We start from the raw sequence: 12,600 nt of genomic DNA, 5'->3' as shown, positions 1-12,600 counted from the left end.
CACAACGTGAATCATGCTGAAGAACAGAAAATAAGCCAAATCAAGCTGGTGAAATGACCCAGATTGGAGATATGAAGGCCTCTAAATTAAGAGTGCTCTGCTGCAGACCCCCAGGCTATTAAAGCTCATGACTGTTTGCTCCAGCATCACAGTTGCTATGGCAATTCATATAGACAAACCCAGTAACCTGTCAGGACCCGACCAGGTAAAAAGCTAGGACTTAAATTATATTCAGAAATAAACAGGAAGCTGATATAGATGCCAAAGAACCTATATACTGTATTCTCTTTGTCTAATACCATTTCACAGGCAGGCAGTGCATTCTGCACAAGCGGCACATTCCCAAAGCTTTTGAACACTTCCACCACACAGAGCACATTGCAGCAACTCTGACTTGTGGGAGAAAAATAAAATCAAAAAACTCTTGTAAAGAAACTGGGAACAGACAAAAAGTTCTTAAACAGACCCAGACAATGCCTACTTGGAGGCTACTCTAAAAAAAAGGCAGATGGTGTCTTATTAGGAGAGAGAAGAGATATTTTTCAGGTTCTTTGACATGATGCTGAGACGAAACCCAGGTACCTTGCAAATGACAAATCTCTAACAGCAGGGAGACAAGCATGTGGCTGTGATGGGATCTGCTGTATTTTAGAGATGTCAGGCTGGACCTTGTTTCCATTTAATTAGTGAATCCATCTTGTTCATGTTCCTAGTACTATAGCACCTTAAATTGCATTATAATATGCTTCTCAGTAGAAATGGCATTGAGGGAAAAAAAACCCCAAAACCACAAAAGAATTGTCAGGAGCTGCTTCTACACAATTTCATAAACTTAGTTTTGTCATCTCCAGTAATGAATTCAGTGACATAAATAAGGGATTTACCAAATAGAGACCACAGCTTTATCACATTGAAACTTTCTTGTCACTCACAAACACTTTTATAAAATGCAGAATATCACCTCAAACAACAGATAAAACAGATATCTAAATGTGTACTGCTGAGAAGGACTTTCCTTATTCCTTTTGCTCACTTGGAGGTGCAAATGACCTAAAATGGGTAGCACACAGTCCCTTCCCTCCCTCACTAGGCAGAGACCTTCTAGATGGGCCAAACCAGAAACACTGTGACCCTCACAAGGCTGTGGCATCAGAGATGTTCCTTTATGGGGCACTACCAAGGCAGGAGCTGTCAGTTTTTCATTTGGAAAAATGAAAAACACCGCTGTGAGCATGGAAGCCTGTCAACTGTCAGAACAGGAATCACAGAAAAGACCTTTAAGATCATTGAATCCAACCATTGCTGCAGCACTGCCATGCCCACCGCCAAACCATGTCCCCAGGTGCCACATCTCCACGTCTTTTCAATACCTCATGGGGCTGTACCAAGGATTTGACCAAACCAATATTAGAGTTAACACTGCCTGCCACCACTGCAGGGAAGAAGGGGCTGTGTCTCCTGTCAGGCACAGCTCATCCCTCCTAAAGAATGCACTGGCACAGCTCTGTACTGTAACATTTCATTCCTCGCCCTGCCTGCACATCTCCCTTCTCAGGGAGCTGTGGACTCACCAAGTAAATCAAAGTGATAAGAATTTATGAAACCCAAAGCAGCCCTGGATTTTGGAATGACAACATGATTGTATATGGGTACTAATAAAAGGCAAAGGTTCCCTGAAGCCACAGGCTATGAAGTGGAGTAGAGCAATGTGATTAAGAGAGAGTTAAGAGGTATTAAACTTTGAAGGAAAAGGCATTCCACAGTGACATGTTAATAGATCCCAGGAAAGATTTGTTAATGGACTAAAAACTGAGAGGCTCTTTGCAGGCAGCACTAAGTAAAAAATAAATCACAGTTTCTCCATGGGGGAGGTTCACTGAGAACCTGGAGAACGCAGGAGAACACCCAGGGTACACCCAGGGCTGCCTGGTTGGGGCTTGGAAGGGACACAGGAAGGACACAGGGACACAGGGAGGACACAGGGAGGACACAAGGACACAGGGCTGCTTCCAGTGGTGCTGTATCACAGCTCTGCACAGCCACACCTGGTTCATGTCTTCTCATCACACTGAGCACAAGAGTGAATGAAATCTTATGATTTGGGTCTCCAAAGGGAGATGCAGTGATTTCCTGAAAACTTCTTCTGGGGTGTGAAACACAGAGTGTGACAGAAGATATAGCTAAATAGTAGCTAATTTTCAATTAAAAGACATTGCAGTTGGGCAATAGCTGAAAAATGAAATACGATCTCATCAAAGTCTGAGCCTTGTAAGGACACGGAGCCCAGTAGAAAACTTCATCTGGCTGGTATGAGATACTAAAATTTCCTGATAGCAACCCAAAAGCAATCGTAATCAGGGTGGAAAAAAGGGCAGTAAAATGTTTGTCTTGGCCCGATCTTCTTTCTCCTTTCCAAGCTGACATATTGGAAGCAACAAAAGTGACAATATTTCAGAGCACACTCCTCTCTGAAAGGCAGAGAGCTCCAGAACAAGTAATATTGTCTCTCCTTGATAATGAAAGGCTGATTTAATCTTGCTCCATTATAATAAAAGGCATCATATATTTTGTGACATATTGAAATCATTGGGGGACCTTTACCTTTTACCAGTGGGGCAATTTCACTTCTCCATAGCCTTGTTCAGATGCACCTGAGATTTTTAGACTTTCTAACACAAACTCTAACCTGCATTTCACAGGCAATGCAAAAGTGGCTGCAGGAACTTTGGATGTGGCTTTGGAGAGGACTGGATGTAATTGCACAGCTGTTATTGCACCATCAAACACAGCTCTTTTCTGCAAAAAAGGCAATCCTGTATTATTTGATGACAGGCAATGGTGTACATGGTGACAAAAATTAACAAAACAGTTGCCTAAATTCTGTTTTGGACTTTTTTTTTTTTCAGACTTGAGGCCCATCAGGAGGCTGAGTATCAAACAAGCATCAGCTGATGCTTTAGTCACTCCTTGTGTGTTCAAGTCCTGGGTCAGTCCCAGCCCTTTCCTGCCCAGGTGTTTTTCTTTTGGAATCCCAAACCCAGGCTGAGCCCTGGTGACGCAGGTTCCTTCAGCTAACAGCAGCCAGGAGTTTTGCATTTGGGAGTTCATGAACTACATAAAGTTGTCAAAGGGCATCAATGAGCATCAATGTTTGCAGCTGGGGCTGTACTCCCCCAAGTCTCTGCTGAAAGAAACTTCAAGAAAGAGGGGGAAAAAGCAGAGCTGTGGGATAGGAAGGGAGGATGGGTGCGGTTCTTGCACTCTGACTACAGTTGCAAAGCAGGTTTGGAGGGAAGGCTGAAAGGAGTGAGACATCCAGGACATCTTCGGTTTGTGGAGAGGAGCCTTTCCCATCAATGGAGGTGGGTGTTTTAGTATCTTAAAGGGAATGGAATTTATATGGTTGTTTTACTCCTGAATGGATGTGTTTTAAGGTGGGGATAAACCAGGGGAGTTAGGGGGAGTGCATCCAAGGAGCTGTGCTCACTCACTTTCAGACTGCAAAGCAACATGAAATGTGCCAAGCGAGGATTCAGAACTGGAGAAATATTTGGGATTTTTTTTTAAGAGTTCTACATCCTTCTGATAAGGTCCTACATGGTAGAAGAATGCCAAACTGTTGATTTTCTTGGAATGCTTAAGATTACTTTATTGATTCAATGCCTGTATTCTATGAGGGTTTTGTTCTAACTTTTTTGTTACCACTTGTTTTTACTGTACATAGCACTAAAATCTGTGTGAGATGGAACTATCCTAGGGCTTTTTGTTGCTATAAGTCATAGGAAGTTTTTTTTAGACTATTTTCATATTAATAACTACTTAGCTTTTTCTTCTGGCTTTTGTTTTCCATGAGGAATACCCACCCTCTCCTTGTGGAAGAGGGGGAATGACATATTTGTTTGGGAGTTTTTGATTATTTTTATTTCAGATTCATTTGTTAACTGAGAACAGTCCCCCTTATATCTACTTTCTGGTGAGCACAGTAAATCATGAAATTATGTGTTTATCATCTCTTTTTATTTTTAAAGGTATAATAGGAGGGCAAGCCATTTAGCAAATCAGGTACAAAACTAAGATCTATGTTTTAGGAGCTGCAGGGGAGTTGGAAGAAAATTGGCTCTTATGATGAAGCACTATTCAGTCCATCACATATGTGAAGTACAATTTTGCCCCTGAGGTGAAGAAATGGGTGCTTTTTCCCTTTCTATACAACCTTAGAATTTGGAGGATTTTCCTTGTGTGCATTACTGTGCCACGTGACAGTGCTTCCTGCACTTATATTTGGGATATGCTGAGAATGGCAGGGCAAATATGTGTCTACTTGCAGAGTGAGGCAGGTAGAGGAAATAGGGTCAGGACTGTCCCCGGTTCTGCTTCCCCCCAACAGCTGCTTCTCACAATGGGAGAATGGGGGTTTTATTATTTGGTTTTGTTCTGGATCTGTTCTAATACTATTTTCTCTTGATAGAGAATTAATAAAAGTCAGTGGTTTAATTTCAAACAGTTTTGAATTAACCTGTCTGTATGCACAGAAGCAACCCAGAGGCTCTGAGCTTTGTGTACACCTCTTCTAAGCTATTAGGGAGCCATCAGCACTTCCACATCATCCCAACATTGCCTGGGCGTTAGGGCTGCCTCATGCTCCTTAGCAGTAGTTTCAAGGTAGGCTAAATTAGCCATTAAATTATAAACTCAGAGACCAAGTGAGCTCTGGTTATTTGCAAGAGTGTATTGCTATAAGCCATCAATAAACATATCCCAAGAGGTGGGAGTGGGTGCATGGTAGGCAGAGATTCAGCAAGCAGAATTTTCAGTACCCTTGGAGTAATGTTCAGCTTTGGAGGGCATGGAGAGCAGGAGGAAGGGGGGATGTGCTGCAACAACACCTTTCCAGTATTTCCCTTCTTTCACGTACAGCTTATTACCTTTAGTGTCACTGTGATGCATGAGAGTGACTGTGAGTGATGTTGATTATGTGCTGTGGGAAGGATGGAGTTTGAATTCTCCTCTTTGACTTTCCAGCACTTCATTCTGGTACAGAGTAAGATTATTTTCTTGCCTTTTCCTGTTCCTCTTCAGAGCACTCCAAGAATACTAACAGCGTTCTTGTTCTGTGCTTTGCCGAGCACGGGGCTGTGAAATCCAGCTGGCACTTGCACAGAGATTCATATGGAGAACTGTCCTGGCTTCCTCCTCTTAACCCTCTAGGAGGCCAGTCACACTATTTTTCAAGATATAAATTAATAAAATAAAACAAAAATGCTAGAATAGAATGTAGAAACTGTTGTTGCATCTGACTGATGTGTTAAGACTGCAGCTTGAAGACAGAGGGCAAATCATGTGAAAATGCTAGTACTGTAAGAGAGAGAGCAAGGCTTGGAGAGAAGGAAAAATAATTTAAAGAATATTCTAAGCAAAAGTGCCAGAAGGAAGTTGTACATATTTCAGAGAGACAGATTGGGCAAAGAAGCCTGGCAAAGCAAATCCTTGTAGCAAAGCTGTTAAAGTGGCATTGTCTTAGAGCAGTGAAAATCTGCACTCTGCATTTCTCTGCATGAGTTAACCTGACCCCCAGCCATTGTTTCCTACAGGAGTGGAATAACTTGATAGGCAGCAGGAGGCAAAATTATTTCAAGTCTTTTGGCATTGCTTCCTGTAACCAAAAAAGTAAACATGGACATCAGCATGTAAACAGAATGCTCAGCTGTAAGTTAGAGCAAGATGTAGCTTGTTCTACATTCAGCTTTTCTAAAAATAATTCTGCTTTAGTAAATAAGACATTCTGTATGTGTATCCTACTTCAACACGTTTCAGATTGCCGTCAACAAACTGTAGGGTTTTAGAGGAAGGTGTTTGCTAAATAATAAGTAAGGCAAACTGGATTTACTAAACCAGACCTTCTCTGTTTTTGTTGCTAAACTTCTGTATGGAATATGCTTTTCTGTATTTAGATAAATGCTGCTAGGGATTTACTGTTCTATTTGTGAATGTGGCTGTTCTTGCAAAGCGGTCTTATGCCTGAGATACTGGGAAAACCAGGAGGTGGGTGTTCTACTTCTAGTGCTGCATTACTGTGTTTTTGAGCCTTTTTTTTTCTTTTTTCTTCTTCTTTTTTTTTTTTTTGGAAGATGTGTTTTGGCAAGCAAGACCATTTTCTTAACCAGATTTTTTTTTTTAAATTTTGCTGCTGGCAAAAATGTGAGCTCTTTGGTTTCTAGATAAAAAACTGCTGCAGTTTCTCTCGGAAGTCATAATTTGGACATATAGAGCTGCATCTCATAAAATAAACCATAGTCCCACTGTATCCTGGGTTGACTAGGGAAACTGTAGCTCTATGGGGGACCTGACAGCAGCCTTCCTGTGCCTTTGAGCAAGTTAACAAGAGACAGAGCCAGGCTCTTACAGCACTGAATGGCAGGAAGCTGAGAGGCAAAGGACATAAACTGAAATCACAGAAGTTTGCATTGAATTTAAGGGAAAAACTTTCTCATTGTTAGGCTAGTCAAGCAGGTTTTACCCAGAGAAGTTGTGGAGCCTCCAGCTGTGGAGATTTTTCAAACTCTGGTTGGATAAAGCTCTGGGCTGCTGTGGCAGACAGTTTTGGATCATAATCTAGTTGAGGTTTTATGTCAAAATCTGATGCACCTGTGTAAACTTCTTTTTGATCTACATAGATATAGGAGAGGGCAAAGTGAACTATAGCCTGGGAGATGTCTTCTCTTGACATTCCAGCAAAGATGGTCTTCTTAACATTAGATATAGAGCAAGAATGTAGTAGGAACAGTGCAACAGGGTGACTTCCTGACTCCTTAAATAACAGACCCAGATTACATAAATTACACTTGAAAATTCCCAAAATACAGTTGTTATTAAATTGTTGAAAGGTAAGTCAGATAACCTGGCAATAAAGGTTGGAAATAGAGCAAATAATCCACCTTTTTTTCCCTATCTACATACGACACATTTTGTAATGTGCTGCAGATGTAGTGTCTGGTATTAGCAGTGAGTGATGGTGTTTGGAGGGTGAATTCAAAGCTTTTATGGACAGTTGCAAATACAGGGAAAGTGTTAATGGAAAAAGGGTAGTTGCCTCTGGCTTGGACTTTTCCTCCCTCCACACATACACATCCTGTGTTATGCTGCAGTTATCAAACAGCTGCTTACTGTACCTGTTTGCCTCTAACCCTTTAGCTTCAGGTAGAGAAATGTGAGGAGGCACAAATCAGTGGGTTAGGAAGACTTCTTTCCTTTTCAGAAGTGTTTGCACATCATTGCAGACAATGTACTCCAGAGCTTAAAGTGGTAACTCTCATCACAGGTAGGCAGTGAGACCAGGTGAACAGGCTCCTTGGTATGGGTTTACCTCAACTGGGATCCTGGTGCACCTTGTCTACACCAAGAAGTAGATGCATCTGAGGAGTGGGTGATTTCCTACTTCTAGAAATGTAAGTGCTGCACTTGCCCCTGTAGCAGAGATTTTGTGGATTTAAATATCCAGATGGTGGTACTTGGCAAAAGTCATATCTTACACGGTTTAATTCATGCTGCAGTTGTTCCTTTTGATGCTGGAGATGACTTCAGAGTAGAAAGTGTTCAAGATGAAAATATTTGTCCCAGGCCATTTCTATTTCAAGTGTATGAATAAAGAGAGGAAGGGGGCTGAAAGGAGAAGCTGCTGGCTGTTAATGGTGGTCTGCTGGTGTGACTATTTTAAGTGAAAAGACCACTGAGAACAATGATGATGCTTTCAGTGCAGAATATCTCATTTTAAACAGCCAGACACTCTTTAGAATGGCTCTGGCCACATGCTATCCTCACCTTAAGCACCATCCTCCTGGCTGCTAAAGAGCACTGTACTAGTAGTTTAAAACTGGGTGCTGTAGATGTTGGGAAATACATTTAGTGAGGGGGTACAAGCTGCAGGTTGAGCTGAGGTGGAGAGCCCCAAGGCAAGAGGCTGTGAACTGAGGGCATGGGGACCTGTGGTACAGCCAGGTGAGGAACAGGGACATGGTAGGAGCTGAGGGCCCCTGGACTTTCCCACCCAGAGACTGTAAGGGGATAAAAGCCCAGAGGTTCCTTGGTTTTGCATCCCTTCTCGGAAGCACCAGCCTAACCTGTTGTTTAGTTATTGCACCATAATTAAAATGTTTTAAGGATCTGAGTGTGTGTGACTCTGCTATGGGAAACCTTGATTTGAGCTGATGAGGAAACTTGATCTGACTGTGAGTGTAGCTGAGAAGGGGCCTCAGCTCCAGCTCAGATGGTGAGAGCGACTCTTGGATGGGACAGGGAAGCTTCCTTAACCACAGATATCAAGCACTCTGGTGCTGAATTGTTTTCTCTGCATGCTATGGAAAACACTTTTGTGAGGATATTCTTCAAATAGTCCTGACTTTTGCAAAAGGTGTCAAGAAATCCCCACACCCAGATGGTGTGAGACTGTCCAGGACCAGAAAACCCTCTGCTATCTTTTTCCCAGTCTATACATGTTATGCAATACTTTATTCAAGTTTTATATTCTAAGGATTTTGCTCTTTGTCTGGGTGGGGCTCTGAGCAGTGCTCCAAGGGGATGACATGGAGCCTTCAGTATGAAAACTGGCATGTGCCTTGCAACTGTAAGTGAAGGCAGATCTTTGACGTGCCAGTTCCAGGTTCAGGGTGCTCTGATGGCTCAGCAGCTTCTGAGGGAGCATCTTCACTTATCAGTGTGATGCCAAAAACAGTGCTGAATTCATTTTAACTATTTCATGGAGTAATTTTTCCTCACTGTATAGAAGAAAATCAAATGTGGCACTACAAAGGAGGCTGGTGATGCTGCGTGTTGTGTTGGTTAGTTGGAGAAGATGCTAAAGCCAGTATAAACTCAATGTGAGTGAATGAGTATGACTATTTGTTTTCAACACTTATGCTCTAACAGAGCATTCATGCTATCCTAACAAGCAGTGAAGTTGTGATGGAAATTGTTATTTGTGTCTCAAACTTTGCTAGTCAGAGCCATTGGAACTCTGAATGAAAGGCAAGGAAGGTCAAACTGCATGAAGCTTAATATGCCATCTGAATTCCAGGTACTACTTGGAAAGGAATGAAGATGTCTGAGGGAAAAGGGTGTATTGCTCTAAAACATTTAAAGTGCAAAAGAAAACAGGCTGTACTCTGCCATCCTTAAAACACAAGAGGTAAAACCCATAAATATAGGCTGTATTTTTATGGGCAAGAACAGTGTGTTCCTTGGTCTGTTGCACAGTCAGCCTTTTGCCATACTAATTGCTAAAATCATAAACATCCATAGTTCCACGCTGGTTGCTGATGTTACCCACTAAATCTTTATACAAAAATTTAAGCAGTAAAAAACCAACACAAACTATAGCAGCTTCTTCCCAAATTCTCCTCTAATGACACTGTGGTTTTAATAAAGTGATTAGACTTTCTTACCCCAGCTAGGGGTGCTGCTAAACTGAGTTGAAATGCCCATCTTGCTGGGATTATCCTTCAGGCACTATTTAAATGATGCACCAGCAAATACATCGACTTTAACTTGACATTTGTTGTCCTTGCTGCTTTCCCCTACTAGCTCTGTAAGATACTGATTTTTTTCCCTTGGAGTCATGAGTAGTGTTTAAGGAAAAAGAAATCTGTCTTTATTCTCAGAAATGACATTTTTGTTGATGAGCCATCCATTCTCTTTCACTTATGAACTTTAAATTGTATGCTGCTTTGACAGCATTTTTACTCATGGAAGTATCCAGCTACACCATCACACTTCAAAAAAATTCCAACTGTTCACAGCCAAATTGTTGTCTTGCTCCATGCACTGATGCTTGGTATGAAAGTGAACCAGAGCAGTGAAAAGCTATTTATTACATGATGGCATCTTCAGGCCTGTGCTAGTCTGAAAAGGTATTTTATTCTACTGAAGTTGCTACCTTAGCAGTCTGCAAGTTATGTTTTGCTTAAAAACTTAATCACCCTTAGTTTTAAAAGTTTTGGCCATGGGAATTAAAACTATTACCAATCCCAAAATACCAACTGAAATGAGAGTAAAGGAAAATACTAAGTGCTGAAGCAGTGCTGCCTCTCACATGGTCTTTCTTGGACCTCTTCTGTCCAGAATTTTTAAAAAGGGCAATATTTTCCTATAAATTTGGCGCGTATTTCTCTGTACCAGTCTCTTTGCTATGGATCCTGACTGGAATTAAAGCCCATGCACTGACAGAAGTAGTATGAGGAGATCAAGTGGGACTCGGTCATGTGTCTTCTGTTTTCTTGTAAATTGCAGTAACAGGAGTGTGTTTGAAATTAAAAGGTTAAATAGCATAACTCTTTACAGTGGCCTGGATTAGGACAAGTAAATCAGGTATAAGATGTACCATAAAGAAAGTGTAAGCCCTGGACAAACAAAACCCCAATTTATCCACTTTAATCTATATTAGGTGTTTTACTGGCTCGAGTTTGCTTTTGCTGTATGCAACAAATGGGCAGCACTGACAGGTGCAGGTAAGATTTTGATGAAATTTTGGTGCCCTCTTAGGTTTAATTATCTTTTAGTGTTTGCACTACTTGACTCCCTTTATTGGAGCTTGTTGGGTGTCTGGCAAACAGGGAAGAATTACAGCCACCAAATTAGAGAACCAGCTTTACTGTATGGATTTCATAGCAGCTCCTGTAAATGTTTTTCCTATAGAGCTGTAGTGTGACAGGATTAACACCCATCCTCTGAAGCTACTTTTGAATCAGCAGCTCGCTGCCTTGTGTTCCTGTACCTTGTGTAGTCTCTTATGTCAATGCAAAGGACATGAAACCAGTGTTAGAACGTATTTTAACTTTTTTAAAGAAGGTTAGGTTAGATCACAAGACCAGGTACAGATTTAAATGGAAGTTCCATGAATGCTCTTCCATAGAGGACTTGTGTGCAGCAGAACCTGCTCTGCTGTGGGTACAATGCAGAAAGCACCAGGGAAACAGCAAAGAGGGTACAGCCTTTGAGTGTTCTCCAGGCTTTTTAGGTATTTCAGTCTGAATTATGGCAGGAACAGGCCTCCTGACAGCGAGACAATCAGGAATGTGTGAACTCATGCAGGTTTCAGCAGGTGCAAGGAAATAACCCCAGTGCAGTGGGATGGACCATCCCTGCTGTGGGAAGTGCTGCTCTGTGAATCAGTAAAAACTGTCCTGGAATGGAAATAAGTGATGATCCATCAGTCTTCTTGGATCTCTGCTGAAAGTAACTCCACCACAGGCTTACAATGTGGGCAATAAGGCAGATTTCAGTGCCTGGGCTCAGCACTGCACTGACAACAGGATGCAACATGAGCTGAGTGGCAGCTTCCCACCAGATGCACCAAGGCTTGAGTCTGACTCTGTCAGCACTCCTAGAGTGTGGTTTTGCTCTAATTACCGTTTTTAAAATATTTCAGTTTTTTACACACTGGTCCCCTGGAGAGCTAAAACTGAAATGTCCTTGATTCTATTGATTTCTGTGAAAATTGTAACATCATTTTATCAGGTTTTGATTTAATTAGTCTGCTTCAGGGAGAGAATTATCATAGCATGTATAGCCGCTATTTAAGTGTACCCAGCATTGTATAATAGTGAAGTTTGTGCCAAACAAACAGCTGGGCTCTGTCTGGAAAAGCTTATATTCTGGTGGCACAAACAAAAATACACGATAAATACAAACACAGAACAGCATGTGGCCATTGCAGTTGGTAGTAAATGGAAAGAAATTAAGTTCTTCTGTTTTTGTGATGTTTTTCTGCTAAGTGCCTCAGAATTACAACAACTTGTTATTGTTTCTTTGTATGGGCTATCTCTTGACACTCTCCCCTTCCAAACAGAGCTTGTGTTCCAATACTTGCATTATTCATCAGATTTCTTCTTATAACTTGCACCTTCTTTCCTTGTTTAAGACTCTCCTGATAATTTTGCTTCCAAGTTATAGTATCTCTCCATCACTGGTGGTTCCATATGGTCACTCAATTCATACAGTTAATTTAATTAGGTTTCTCTATGGTGAAGCACTGCATGGGCATAAGCTCTAGTGTCTCTCCTGATGGATCACTGGGCAAAGGCCCTCACTCATGGACACTTACATTGGAATGTGGTTTTAATTATTTACATACTTAAAACCACTCAAAAGCTACATTAAAAAAGCAATGTTATACATTTCTTTAAAAAACAGTTGTAAGGAGGTGCCTACAAGCTAGTGAGGTTTACATTTAATGTAATGAAAAAAAATCCGATTTCTTGCTATTTATAAACAAGACTAAAACATCTGCCCTCTTAAATATTATTTTCTTATTTTTCTGACAGCAAACTTGGGCGGAATCCTTCCCACAACAGTGGGAACCTTTTTTTTTTTTTTTTTTGGTGTCTTGTCAGAGATAAGGTGACTGTGTGGAAAAACAATGATGATAGAGATCTGTAATTACTTGTGACTGATGAGCATATCTGACACTGTTTCCTGGTATGCACTGATAATTCTCTGAGGTGAGAGGGAAATAGACAACTTCCTCTGCTGGCAGTAGATATTTTATGTTCAGGATGCTGCTTGTGGTGAGGTTTTGGGCAGGATTGCTACACCACAGTGTGACAATAT

The sequence above is a fragment of the Melozone crissalis genome, unplaced genomic scaffold (genome assembly GCF_028551555.1).
Source record: "Melozone crissalis strain CALT ecotype California unplaced genomic scaffold, PUWL_Pcris_2 ptg000034l_1, whole genome shotgun sequence".
Lineage (NCBI taxonomy): Eukaryota > Metazoa > Chordata > Aves > Passeriformes > Passerellidae > Melozone > Melozone crissalis.
Note: the sequence above shows the minus strand (reverse complement) of the source record.